Below are 15,363 nucleotides of genomic sequence, written 5' to 3'. Positions count from 1 at the left end.
TTTGATAGAACTGTGATGGTGTTATCTGGTTTGCTGAATGTGTGTCAGTTTGTGCTTCTGTTAAGAGAAATGGCGTTCAACAGGAGGTTTGCGTCTCTTTGTTGTCCTGAGATTTGCGGTGCGTCTTCGGAAGCTTTAGCAAAAAGCACTCCTGGCCGCTCGAGAAAGAGCAAAACAGTGAAAGCTGCCGTTGCAGCCACTGCCCCCCCTACGGTGCCTTCACAGGCTGAAGGTACAGCTCCTACACAGAGTGCCAAGGTCACTTCTGATAACACTAATTCTGCAGCCTTAAAGGCAGCCCCCCCTTCTTCACACACTGGGCACTGTTGCTGCTGTAACCATAGCGATCACTGTGACAGTCATTCAGACTCTGGAAATGAATCAAATGATGGTAAACCCATATCAGCATCAGTTGCTGGTTGTAAGAAAGTCACTAGAAAGACTACCCGTGCAGCAGATGATGGCACAGGGCCAACATCAACCCAAGGGGCACCATCAGGACAGGGAGGAGATGAAGTGACCACCACTCGGTCCTTTTCTCCAGGTGAGCTGAGGGATCTGCGAAAAGACTTTAGTCGTCGTGAAGACGAGAATATTTTAACCTGGCTGCTCCGATGCTGGGACAATGGGGCAGATACAATTGAACTGGAAGGTGGTGAAGCCAGGCAGCTGGGATCTCTGTCAAGAGATTCCACTATTGATAGGGCAATTTCAAGAGAGTCTAACGCCACTACCCTCTGGACCCGACTCTTGGCAGCTATGAAAGTAAGATTTCCCTACAAGGAAGATTGTATATCCAGGTTAGGGAAATGGAATACTATGGAGAAAGGTATTCAGTTCCTGAGAGAATTAGCTGTGCGAGAGATCATCTATTTTGGACCAAACAGCCAAGAGGGAACAGACCCAGATAGAATCAATTGTTCACGACCTCTGTGGCGCAGATTTGTACAAAGTGCATCACCTGCATATGCTAAGTCATTGGCAGGAATGCTCTGGTCATCTAGAGGTGGACAAGATATTACTGAAGTGATTGAGCAGCTCCGTGACTTTGAGGACAGCCTTGCTGGTTCTCTATGGGCTTGTGTCTCTGCTGTAGAGAGACTGTGTGAAAAATCTGATGACCGATTTGAAAAGCTATTGCAAGAAATCAAAGAACTCAGGGAAGACACATACCATTCACGACCTGCACAAACCTATGTTTCAGCTGTTAGGAAAAGGCGTTTCCAGTCTCGAGAGAGAGGACAGAGGCAGCCCACAAAAAGAGGTTCACTGTGGTTCTTCCTGCGTGAGCAGGGAGAAAACATGAATAAGTGGCATGGGAGACCTACCTCAGAGCTTCAGGAACGAGTACGTGAGATCAAAGGAAAAACTCCTAGGAAGGTGGCTGCTCCAGTTTACAAAAGGAGCAGAAGAGATTCTGATGCTCTTGAAGGAACCTCTATTTCACACCCAGAGACTGTGCAAAACAGAAATTAAAGGTGCCCTGCCTCCAACCAGGTGGAGGAAAGGGATAACAGAGTTTATTGGACTGTACAAATACGATGGCCTGGTACAACACACCCCCAGGAGTACAAAGCTTTTGTGGACACTGGTGCACAGTGCACAATAATTCCTTCTAATTATAAAGGAACGCAATCCATCAATATTGTTGGAGTGACTGGGGGATCCCAGGAACTGACTGTTGTAGAGGCTGAAATGAGCCTAACTGGAAAAAACTGGCAAAAGCATCCCATTGTGACTTGTCCAGATGCTCCGTGCATCCTTGGCATAGACTACCTCAAGAGAGGGTATTTTAAGGACCCAAAGGGTATAGGTGGGCATTTGGTATAGCAGCTGTGGACACTGAGAAAATTGAACAGCTGTCTGATTTGCCTGGTCTTTCAGATGATCCTTCTGTTGTAGGACTGCTGATGGTTGACGATCAGCAGGTGCCAACTGCTACCACGACAGTGCATCGCCGGCAATATCGCACCAGTCGAGACTCTTTGATTCCTATCCAGAAGTTGATCCGTCAATTGGAAAGCCAGGGTGTGATCAGTAAGACTCGCTCACCTTTTAACAGCCCAATCTGGCCAGTGCGTAAGTCTAGTGACGAGTGGAGACTAACTGTGGACTATCGTGGCCTGAATGAAGTTACTCCACCACTGAGTGCTGCTGTGCCTGACATGCTAGAACTGCAATTTGAACTGGAGTCAAAGGCAGCTAAGTGGTATGCTACAATTGACATTGCTAATGCATTTTTCTCTATTCCTGTAGCAGCAGAGTGCAGGCCGCAGTTTGCTTTCACCTGGAGAGGCATCCAGTACACGTGGAATCGCTTGCCCCAGGGGTGGAAACACAGTCCTACCATCTGCCATGGACTGATCCAGACCATGCTGGAGCAAGGTAAAGCTCCAGAACACTTGCAGTATATTGATGACATCATCGTATGGGGCGACACAGCGAAAGAAGTCTTCGAGAAAGGTGAGAGAATAATTCAGATTCTTTTGGATGCTGGTTTTGCCATAAAACGAAGCAAGGTCAAGGGACCTGCACGAGAGATCCAGTTTTTAGGAATAAAATGGCAAGATGGCCGTCGTCAGATCCCAATGGATGTGATCAACAAAATTGCTGCAATGTCTCCACCTACTAATAAAAAGGAGACACAGACTTTCTCGGGCGTTGTAGGTTTTTGGAGAATGCATATTCCTGACTACAGCCAGATTGTGAGCCCTCTCTATCGAGTGACTCGTAAAAAGAACCAATTTGAGTGGGGCCCTGAACAACGACAAGCCTTTGAACAAATTAAGCGTGAGATAACTCATGCGGTGGCCCTTGGACCAGTTCGGACTGGACTAGATGTTAAAAATGTGCTCTACACTGCAGCCGGAGATAATGGACTTACCTGGAGCCTCTGGCAGAAAGCACCAGGAGAAACCCGAGGTCGACCCTTAGGTTTTTGGAGTCGAGGATACAAAGGATCTGAGGCCAACTATACTCCAACTGAAAAAGAGATACTAGCAGCATATGAAGGAGTTCGAGCTGCTTCAGAAGTGATCGGTACTGAAGCACAGTTCCTCCTGGCACCTCGACTGCCGATGCTGAGCTGGATGTTCAAAGGGACGGTTCCCTCTCCACATCATGCAACCGAAGTTACGTGGAGTAAGTGGATTGCACTGATCACGCAACGAGCTCGAATTGGAAGTCCCAATCATCCAGGAATCTTAGAAGTGATTACAGACTGGCCAGAAAGTAAAGACTTTGGGATGTCTCCAGATGAGGAGGAAGTAAAACGTGCTGAAGAAGCACCACCGTATAATACTCTTTCAGAGACTGATAAACAGTATGCACTGTTCACAGATGGATCCTGTCGTCTTGTAGGAAAACATCGAAGGTGGAAAGCTGCTGTGTGGAGTCCCACATGACAAGTTACAGAAGCCACTGAAGGACAAGGTGAATCTAGTCAATTTGCGGAAGTGAAAGCCGTCCAGCTGGCTTTGGACATTGCTGAACGAGGGAAGTGGCCAATACTTTATCTCTATACTGACTCATGGATGGTAGCAAATGCCTTGTGGGGGTGGCTACAGCAATGGAAGAAAAGTAACTGGCAGCGCAGAGGTAAACCCATTTGGGCTGCCACACTGTGGCAAGACATTGCTGCTCGGCTAGAGAGCCTGCCTGTGAAAGTTCGTCATGTAGATGCTCATGTGCCTAAAAGTCGAGCCACCGAGGAACATCTAAACAACCAACAAGCAGATCAAGCTGCTAAGATTCAAGTAGCTGAGGTGGACTTGGACTGGCAACATAAAGGTGAACTTTTCCTAGCTCGGTGGGCCCATGATGCTTCAGGGCATCAAGGTAGAGATGCAACATATAAATGGGCTCGCGATCGAGGGGTGGATTTAACTATGGACACTATTTCACAGGTTATTCATGAATGTGAAACTTGCGCCGAAATCAAACAAGCAAAACGGTTAAAGCCTGTATGGTATGGGGGGCGATGGTTAAAGTATAAGTATGGAGAAGCTTGGCAGATTGATTATATTACACTTCCACAAACACGTCAAGGTAAGCGTTATGTACTTACAATGGTGGAAGCAACCACTGGATGGTTGGAAACATATGCCGTACCTCATGCTACAGCCCGAAATACTATCTTGGGCCTTGAAAAGCAAGTCCTTTGGCGACACGGTACGCCAGAAAGAATTGAATCAGACAATGGTACTCATTTCAAAAACAGTCTTATAGACAATTGGGCCAAAGAACATGGTATTGAGTGGGTATATCATATTCCATATCATGCACCAGCCTCTGGGAAAATTGAAAGGTACAATGGTTTGCTAAAAACTACACTAAAGGCACTTGGTGGTGGAACCTTTAAAAACTGGGATTCACATTTAGCAAAAGCCACTTGGTTGGTCAACACCAGGGGATCAACCGATCAAGCCGGGCCTGCCCAATCAGAAATTCTACGGACTGTAGAAGGAGATAAAGTCCCTGTAGTACACATGAAAAACATGTTAGGAAAGGCAGTCTGGGTTACTCCTGCCTCAGGCAAAGGCAAGCCCATTCGTGGGATTGTTTTTGCCCAGGGACCTGGCAGCACCTGGTGGGTGATTCTTAAGGATGGGGAAGTTCGGTGTGTACCTCAAGGGGATTTGAGCTTAGGTGAAAATATTCAATACTGAACTGCATGATGTGAATTGTCGTACTAACAGTATTTAATAAGTGTCTTTCAGATCAAGACAGTGATAATGAAACCAGAGCTAGTCTTCTTTGAGTGGCGCCTGACAACTTCTTCGAAGTTGATGTCTTTAACCCACAAACAGTGGTCATGAAATGCACTCCTGCCCTGGGAGACTGTTGTGACAAAATGAACTTAATGAACTTTTCAAAGGATGGTCCACTGATTAAGATTAATTACTCCTGGGTATATATGTACATATGTGTATATATATATATAGTAGTAGTGATTAATTAGATTGTATTGATAGATTGTATTGATAAGGTTAAGCATTCAGTGAATGGCATATTATAAGGGGTGGAATGTCCTGGTTTTGTTAAAAACAAGTTTCTCTTTCAGTGAATTTTGCCTGTCAGCTAACGCCTTCATATTAACTGCATTTTTCCTGGAGAACCAGACACATGTTTTGGTAAAACCTAGCAATGGAATGCAAACTTATTGATAATCATGGATGGACATCTCACGAGAGGGGCGACGAGAAACGACTGACCAACTGTGTATAACATTCCATTCACGTGAATACTTCATATAAAATGGGAGATCACGAGGATCTCGGTCCTTCTTTTCCTCCTTTTCCCTATGGCCGACATTAGGAGAGGACCTTGCTAGTCGTCCCTGTGAACTGAGGCCTAGTGAGAGACTGAATCCAGCTCTGGTTGGCTGTGGAGTCTAATCCAGGACTTTGGGTGCCGGCTCTGCAGTTGCTGAGACTTTCAAGATTGGTTTTGTATATTTTGTATTATTTTCTCTATTCTTATTATTAGCATTAGTAAAACATCTTTAATTTTTCCAACTCTCTTCTCTCTGTTCTTCTTTTTTCCTCCCAATCGCCTCTCCTGAGTGGAAGGGGGGAGAGGGAGGGGCAAAAGGGGGAAGTCGGGGGGAGAGGGGGTTAACAATACATCTGTCAGGGTTTTATTGTCACCCTGCAATCTTAACCCTCGACAGAAGGACAGAGGGATTGATACGGGATTGGTACATGAAGGACAGAGGGATTGATACGGGATTGGTACATGAAGGACAGAGGGATTGATACGGGATTGGTACATCAGGGACAGAGGGATTGATACGAGATCGGTACATCAGGGACAGAGGTCAACGATGTTTCAAATGCAAACCTGAGTTTGTATTAAATGTCTCTCTGCATCTTAAAGACCACAGAGACCCACAGAGACCCACAGAGACCCACAGAGACCCATAGAGACCCATAGAGACCATAGAGACCATAGAGGATGAATCACCATGGGCACAACACCAGGAACCCGCCTGTTTGTGTCCAGGATATCCACTCCAGCAGACACGTTTTAATTGGTACTTGCATTATGGATTGGATGCAACAAAAATCCATACTTTCTTTTATCCTTTACTGTACAGGAGGGGGTTGAACTTTTCTATAGCAGATTCGATCACTTGTTGTAAAGGAATGAAATAAATAACTTAGGCTTTTTCTATGGATAAACAACGTCTAATCCAATTCCTTAATTGTATTCCTTAAACACGTGTTCATTAGAGCATAAGCAAATCAGCGCTGGGTACGCGGGGGATTCGCTCCGCCCAACACACACACCTTTAAACAACAAGAGCTGTGCTTGAATACAGTAAAGTGTTACATATTCATCATGACCCCAGGAACGCCCGTACATATCCATAACCTTTCCTGCTTCTCATTCAAATGAGTCTCAGAGAACCATTTCCATAGTCTCCTCCTTGACCCGCCCCTGTTGCGCCTGTGCAGTGTCACTTGGTGGCTTTGAGGAGGGGTCTCTATAGTCTCTATGGGACTCTATGGTCGCTGTGGTCTTTATGAGTCTCTATGGGACTCCATGGTTTCTGTAGTCTCTATGGGTCTCTGTGGTCTCTGTGTGTCTCTATGGATCTCTATGGGACTCTATGGTCTCTGTGGTCTTTATGGGTCTCTACGGGTCTCTGTGGTCTCTATGGTCTCTGCGGTCTCTATGGGATTGTATGGTCTCTGTGGTCTTTATGGGTCTCTATGGGTCTTTATGAGTCTCTGTAGTGTCTATGGGTCTCTACAGATCCCTATGGTCTCTGTGGACTCTATGGGTCACTATGGGCTCTATGGGTCTCTATGGGTCTCTATGGGTCTCTATGGTCTCTATGGGTCTCTGTGGTCTCTATGGGTCTCTATGGTCTCTATGGGTCTCCCAAGCTGCCAAGTCGACCGAAACCAGACTGGCCCTCCTTTTGCTGTAACTCTTGGCTGTCTTGTCTCCTCAAGGTTACAGCTGGTGCTATAAAACTTCTGATCTCGGCACTCGATGAGGTTCTGGTTTTTCTTAACACAACTGGTTACATACAGCTCTAAACTAGTTACTCATGATGTGGCTTCAAGTGTTAGTTTGTTAGTCGGCCCTTATTATGTGGTTGGTTAACCCTGAAAATGTGAGCTCCCTCTATCAATATAACCTCATAAACAAGTTTCAGAACTTTTTACATAGAACTTACCCACCTTTTCCTTTTTGCAGGTTCAGAGCCCGAGCCTCATTTGGTTTCACCCTGTTTTGTGTCCCAGTCTCTCCCTGCTCCCTCCTCTTTCCTGCTGTGCCCTTCTTCCTCTTCATCTCTTCTCCCTCTGGCGCTCTGCTGCTTCCTCACCTATTACCCCACCCTTCTGAATCTCTGTGCAGGGTTTCTTGTATCTCCTTCTCCGTCTCCACCCCTCTGTGTTCTCACCATCCCTGGTTTCTCTTTGTCGTCATTCTTTTCTGTTGCTCTGTCCCGCTCCGTGCCCCATCATTTCTCACTGTATCCCTCTGTCCTGCTCCCTGCGCCTATTCCTGCCCCTCTTCTTTTTCACTCCCTCTCCCTCTTGCTGCCCACCCCAGGATTTTTTCCCAATCTCTATCCTGCCCCAACCCTTATTGTTCTTTCTCTCTCCTGCTCCCTCTCTGTCTTTCTGCCTGTCTGCCCTTTCCCTGCTGCTTCTTTCTCCATCTCTGTCCAGATTACTGCCCCTTTTCCTTCTTGATGTCTTTCTGTCCTGTTTGTCTTTCTGTCTTCCTTGCCTGTTCCCGGCCCCATCCCCTCTCGTTGTATCTTCCCTGTCCAGCTGGCTCTGCCTTTTCTTTGTCTTCTCTTCCTCTTTCCTGCTCTTCAGTCCTCTTTTCCTCTTCCTCCAGCTCATTGCTGCATGTTTTCCCTTTCCAGTCTCTTCATTTGGATCTAAACTTTGCTTTGTTTCTCAGTCCCTTTGTTCTCTTCCCTTCCTGTTGCCTCTCAGTGGGCAGTGACGACCTGGTTCAGAGACAGCACGGCGACCACCCCCCAGGTCGCTCGGTCCATCAGCACAGACACCAATGTGGTGGACATCAAATGGCGTTTATTAACAAGTAACACAGTGTTATATACCTTAGGTTTACAACGTCACGTCCGTGTACTTGCCTCACATACTCCTATCTACCTAGGGAGGGGCTACTATCTTTCTGTACAGCGCGAGATGTTCCAGCCGCCAGACCCTAAAGACCTACAGGTATGCGTCACAACACCCCTGGACACCGTTTGTGTCACAAACGCCATTGGACAGCGTGTGTGTCACAAACCCCATTGGACAGCGTGTGTCACAACCCCCTGTGGAAACTGTGTGTGTCACAAACACCCCTGGACAATATGTGTGTGAAAAACCCCATTGGAGAGTGTGTGTGTCACAAATCTCATAGGACAGGGTGTGTGTCACAAACCCCATTGGACAGCGTGTGTGTCACAAACCCCGTTGGAAAGCGAGTGTGTCACAAACCCAATTGGACAGTGCGTGTGTCACAAACTCCCCTGGACACCGCTTCTGTCACAAACGCCCCTGGACAGCGTGTGTGTCATAAACCCGATTGGACAGCCTGTGTGTCACAAACCCCATTGGACAGCGTGTGTGTCACAAATCCCATTGGACAGTGTGTGTGTCACAATAACCCCTGGACACCGCTTGTGTCACAAACGCTCCTGGACAGGGTGTGTGTCACAAACACCATTAGACAGCCTGTGTGTCACAAACCTCATTTGACAGCGTCTGTGTCACAAACCCCATTGGAAAGTGTGTGTGTCACAGACTCCGTTGGACAGCGCGTTTGTCACAAACCCCAGTGGACAGCGTGTGTGTCACAAACCCCGTTGCACAGTGTGTGTGTCGTCTCACAGACCGCATTGGAGAGTGTGTGTGTCACAAACACCCCTGGAAAACATTTGTGTCACAAACGCCCCTGGACAGGGTGTGTGTCACAAACCCCATTGGACAGCATGTGTGTAACAAACCTTGTTGGACAGTGCGTGTGTCACAAAACCCATTGGACAACGAATGTGTCACAAACCCCATTGGACAGCGTGTGTCACAAACCCCATTGGACAGCGTTTGTGTTAAAAACTCCATTGGATAGAGTGTGTGTCACAAACCCCATTGGACGGCATGTGTATCACAAACCCCATTGGACAACGAGTGTGTCACAAACCCCATTGGAAAGCGTGTGTCACAAATCCCATTGGACAGCGTTTGTGTTACAAACTCAATTGAACAGAGTGTGTGTCACAAAAACACCATTGTATAGCGTGTGTGTCACAAACTCCATTGGACAGTGTGTGTGTCACAAACCCCATTAGACAGCGTGAATTTCTCAAACCCCATTGGACAGAGTGTGTGTCAGAAACACCCCTGGACAGTGTGTATATCACATACGCCATTGGACAGAGTGTGTGTCACAAACCCCATTGTATAGCGTGTGTATCATACATACCCCCGGAAACTGTTTTTGTCACAAATGTCCCTGGACAGAGTGTGTGTCAAAAACCCCATTGGACAGTTTGTGTGTCACAAATCCCATTGGACAGTGTGTGTCACAAACCCTGTTGGACAGCGCGAGTGTCAAAAACCCCATTGCACAGCGTGTGTTTCACAAACACCCCTGGACACCGCTTGCGTCAAAAACGCCACTGGACAGGGTGTGTGTCACAAACTCCGCTGGACACCGTGTGTGTCACAATCCCCATTGACTACTGTGTGTGTCACAAACCCCATTGGACAGCCTGTGTGTCACAAACCCGCCTGGACACCGGTTGTGTCAGAAGCGTCCCTGGACAGGGTGTGTGTCACAAACCCCATTGGACAGTCTCTGTGTCACAAACCCTATTTGACAGCGTGTGTGTCACATACCCCATTGGACAGTGTGTGTGTCACAAACACCCCTGGACACCGCTTGCGTCACAAACGCCCCTGGACAGGGTGTGTGTCACAAATCCCGCTGTACAGCGCGTGTGTCACAAACCCCATTGGACAACGAATGTGTCACAAACCCCATTGTAGAGCGTGTGTGAAAATCCCCATGGAATACTCTGTGTGTCACAAATCCCATTTAACAGCGTGCGTGTCACAAACCCGCCTGGACACCGTTTGTGTCACAAGCGCCCCTGGACAGGGTATGTGTCACAAACCCCATTGGACAGTGTGTGTGTCACAAACCTCATTGGACAGCGCGTGTGTCACAAACCCCATTGGACAACCAATGTGTCACAAACCCCATTGGATAGCGTGTGTGTCACAAACCCCATTGGACAGTGTGTGTGTCACAAACCTCATTAGACAGCGTGTGTTTCTCAAACTCCATTGAACAGCCTGTCTGTCAGAAACAGCCCTGGACAGTGTGTATATCACATACCCCATTGGACAGTGTGTGAGTCACAAACCCCATTGGACAGCATGTGTATCATGAATACCCCCGGAAACTGTGTCACAAACGCCCCTGGACTGGGCGTGTTTCACAAACCCCGCTGTACAGCGCGTGTGTCACAAACCCCATTAGACAACGAATGTGTCACAAACCGCACTGTACAGCGCGTGTGTCATAATCCCCATTGAATACTGTGTGTGTCACAAACCCCATTGGACAGCGTGCGTGTCACAAACCCGCCTGGACACCGGTTGTGTCAGAAGCGTCCCTGGACAGGGTGTGTGTCACAAATCCCATTGGACAGTGTGTGTCACAAACCCGTTGGACAGCGCGAGTGTCAAAAACCCCATTGGACAGCGTGTGTGTCACAAACACCCCTGGACACCGCTTGCATCACAAACGCCCCTGGACAGGATGTGTGTCACAAACTTTGCTGGACAGCGTGTGTGTCACATACCCCATTGGACAGGGAGTGTCACAAATCCCATTGGACAGCGTTTGTGTCACAAACTCCATTGGACAGAGTGTGTGTCACAATCCCCATTGAATACTGTGTGTGTCAGAAACCCCATTGGACAGCGTGCGTGTCACAAAGACCCCTGGACACCGCTTGTGTCACAAATGCTCCTGGACCGGGTGTTTGTCACAAACCCCATTAGACAGCTTGTGTGTCACATACCCCATTTGACAGCACGTGTGTCACAAACCCCATTGGACAACGAATGTGTCACAAACCCCTTTTGACAGCGTGTGTCACAAACCCCATTGGACAGCGTTTGTGTTAAAAACTACATTGGATAGAGTGTGTGTCACAGACCCCATTGGATAGCGTGTGTGTACCAAACCCCATTGGACAGTGTGTGTGCCACAAAACCCCCTGAACACCGTTTGTGTCACAAGTGCCCCTGGACAAGGTGTGTGTCAGAAACCCCATTGGACAGTGTGTGTGTCACAAATCCCATTGGACAGTGTGTGTCACAAACCCTTTGGACAGCGCGAGTGTCACAAACCCCATTGGACAGCCTGTGTGATCACAAAGACCCCTGGACACCGCTTGCGTCACAAACGCCCCTGGACAGGGTGTGTGTCACAAACCCCACTGTACAGCGCATGTGTCACAAACCCCATTGGAGAAAGAATGTGTCACAAACCCCATTGTAGAGCGTGTGTCATAATCCCCATTGAATACTGTGTGTGTCACAAACCCCATGGGACAGCGTGCGTGTCACAAACTCGCCTGGACACCGTTTGTGTCACAAGCGCCCCTGGACAGGGTGTGTGTCACAAACCCCATTGGACAGCCTCTGTATCACAAACCCTATTTGACAGCGTGTGTGTCACATACCCCATTGGACAGTGTGTGTGTCACAAACACCCCTGGACACCGCTTGCGTCACAAACGCCCCTGGACAGGGTGTGTGTCACAAACCCCGCTGGACAGCATGTGTGTCACATACCTCATTGGATAGCATGTGTCACAAATCACATTGGACATCGTTTGTGTCACAAACTCCATTGGACAGAGTGTATGTCACAAACCCCATTGTATAGCATGTGTGTCACAAACTCCATTGGACAATGTGTGTGTCTCAAACCTCATTGGACAGCGTGTGTTTCAGAAACACCCCTGGACAGTGTGTGTATCACATACCCCATTGGACAGAGTGTGTGTGACAAACCCCGTTGGACAGCGCGTGTGTCACAAAGCCCATTAGACAACCAATGTGTCACAAACCCCATTGGATAGCGTGTGTCACAAATCCCATTGGACAGTGAGTGTGTCAGAAACCCCATTAGACAGCGTGTGTTTCTCAAACTCCATTGGACAACCTGTGTGTCAGAAACAGCCCTGGACAGTGTGTGTATCACATACCCCATTGGACAGCGTGTGTGTCACAAACACCCCTGTACAGAGTGTGTGTTACAAACCCCCGTTGACACCGCTTGTGTCACAAACGCCCCTGCACAGGGTGTGTGTCACAAACTCCATTGGACAGCGTGTGTGTCACAAACCCCGTTGCACAGCGCGTGTGTCACAAAGCCCATTAGACAACCAATGTGTCACAAACCCCATTGGATAGCGTGTGTGTCACAAACCCCATTGGACAGTGTGTGTGTCACAAACCCCATTAGACAGCGTGTGTTTCTCAAACTCCATTGGACAGCCTGTGTGTCAGAAACAGCCCTGGACAGTGTGTATATCACATACCCCATTGGACAGCGTGTGTGTCTCAAACCCCATTGTACATCGTGTGTATCATAATTACCCACGGAAACTGTTTTTGTCACAAAGGCCACTGGACAGAGTGTGTGTCAAAAACGCCATTGGACAGTGTGTGTGTAACAAATCCCATTGGACAGTGTGTGTCACAAACCCCGTTGGACAGCGCGAGTGTCAAAATCCCCGTTGGACAGCGTGTGTGTCACAAACACCCCTGGACACCGCTTGCGTCACAAACGCCCCTGGACATGATGTGTGTCACAAACCCCGCTGTACAGTGCGTGTGTCACAAACCCCATTGGACAACGAATGTGTCACAAACCCCATTGTAGAGCGTGTGTGACAATCCCCATGGAATACTCTGTGTGTCACAAACCCCATTTAACAGTGTGCGTGTCACAAACCCGCCTGGACACCGTTTGTGTCACAAGCGCCCCTGGACAGGGTATGTGTCACAGACCCCATTGGACAGTGTGTGTGTCACAAACCTCATTGGACAGCGTGTGTGTCACAAACCCCGTTGGACAGCGCGTGTGTCACAAACCCCATTGGACAACCAATGTGTCACAAACCCCATTGGATAGCGTGTGTGTCACAAACCCCATTGGACAGTGTGTGTGTCACAAACCTCATTAGACAGCCTGTGTTTCTCAAACTCCATTGGACAGTCTGTGTGTCAGAAACACCCCTGGACAGTGTGTATATCACATACCCCATTGGACAGTGTGTGTGTCACAAACCCCATTGGACAGTGTGTGTATCATGAATACCCCCGGAAACTGTTTGTGTCACAAACGCCCCTGGACTGGGTGTGTTTCACAAACCCCGCTGTACAGCGCGTGTGTCACAAACCCCATTAGACAACGAATGTGTCACAAACCCCATTGTAGAGCGTGTGTCATAATCCCCATTGAATACTGTGTGTGTCACAAACCCCATTGGACAGCGTGCGTGTCACAAACCCGTCTGGACACGGTTGGCGTCACAAGCGCCCCTGGACAGGGTGTGTGTCACAAATCCCATTGGACAGTGTGTGTCACAAACCCCGTTGGACAGGGCGAGTGTCAAAAACCCCATTGGACAGCGTGTGTGTCACAAACACCCCTGGACACCGCTTGCGTCACAAACGCCCCTGGACAGGGTGTGTGTCACAAACCCTGCTGGACAGCGTGTGTGTCACATACCCCATTGGACAGCGAGTGTCACAAATCCCATTGGACAGCGTTTGTGTCACAAACTCCATTGGACAGAGTGTGTGTCACAAACCCCATTGTAGAGCGTGTGTCACAATCCCCATTGAATACTGTGTGTGTCAGAAACCCCATTGGACAGCGTGCGTGTCACAAAGACCCCTGGACACCGCTTGTGTCACAAATGCTCCTGGACCGGGTGTTTGTCACAAACCCCATTAGACAGTCTGTGTGTCACATATCCCATTTGACAGCACGTGTGTCACAAACCCCATTGGACAACGAATGTGTCACATACCCCTTTTGACAGCGTGTGTCACAAACCCCATTGGACAGCGTTTGTGTTAAAAACTACATTGGATAGAGTGTGTGTCACAAACCCCCTTGGACAGCGTCTGTGTCACAAACCCCATTGGACAGTCTGTCTGTCACAATCCGCATTGAATACTGTGTGTGTCAGAAAACCCCTTGGACAGCGTGTGTTTCACAAACCCCATTGGACAGCGTGTGTGTCACAAACCCCATTGGACAGTGTGTGTGTCGTGTCACAGACCGCATTGGACAGTGTATGTGTCACAAACACCCCTGGAAACCATTTGTGTCACAAACGCCCCTGGACAGGGTGTGTGTCACAAACCCCATGGACAACAAATGTGTCACAAACCCCATTGGACAGCGTATGTCACAAATCCCATTGGACAGTGTTTGTGTCACAAACTCCATTGGACAGAGTGTGTGTCACAAAAACACCATTGGACAGTGTGTGTGTCACAAACCCTATTAGACAGCGCGTGTTTCTCAAAATCCATTGGACAGCCTGTGTGTCAGAAACAGCCCTGGACAGTGTGTGTATCACATACCCCATTGGACAGCGTGTGTGTCACAAACACCCCTGTACAGAGTGTGTGTTACAAACCCCCGTTGACACCGCTTGTGTCACAAACGCCCTTGCACAGGGTGTGTGTCACAAACCCCATTGGACAGCGTGTGTGTCACAAACCTCGTTGCACAGCGCGTGTGTCACAAACCCCATTGGACAACCAATGTGTCACAAACCCCATTGGATAGCGTGTGTGTCACAAACTCCATTGGACAGTGTGTGTGTCACAAACCCCATTAGACAGTGTGTGTTTCTCAAACTCCATTGGACAGCCTGTGTGTCAGAAACAGCCCTGGACAGTGTGTATATCACATACCCCATTGGACAGCATGTGTGTCTCAAACCCCATTGTACATCGTGTGTATCATAAATACCCACGGAAACTGTTTTTGTCACAAAGGCCCCTGGGCAGGGTGTGTGTCAAAAACGCCATTGGACAGTGTGTGTGTAACAAATCCCATTGGACAGTGTGTGTCACAAACCCCGTTGGACAGCGCGAGTGTCAAAATCCCCGTTGGACAGCGTGTGTGTCACAAACACCCCTGGACACCGCTTGCGTCACAAACGCCCCTGGACATGGTGTGTGTCACAAACCCCGCTGTACAGTGCGTGTGTCACAAACCCCATTGGACAACGAATGTGTCACAAACCCCATTGTAGAGTGTGTGTGACAATCCCCA

This window comes from Nesoenas mayeri (assembly GCF_963082525.1).
Source record: "Nesoenas mayeri genome assembly, chromosome: 28".
NCBI lineage: Eukaryota > Metazoa > Chordata > Aves > Columbiformes > Columbidae > Nesoenas > Nesoenas mayeri.
Note: the sequence above shows the minus strand (reverse complement) of the source record.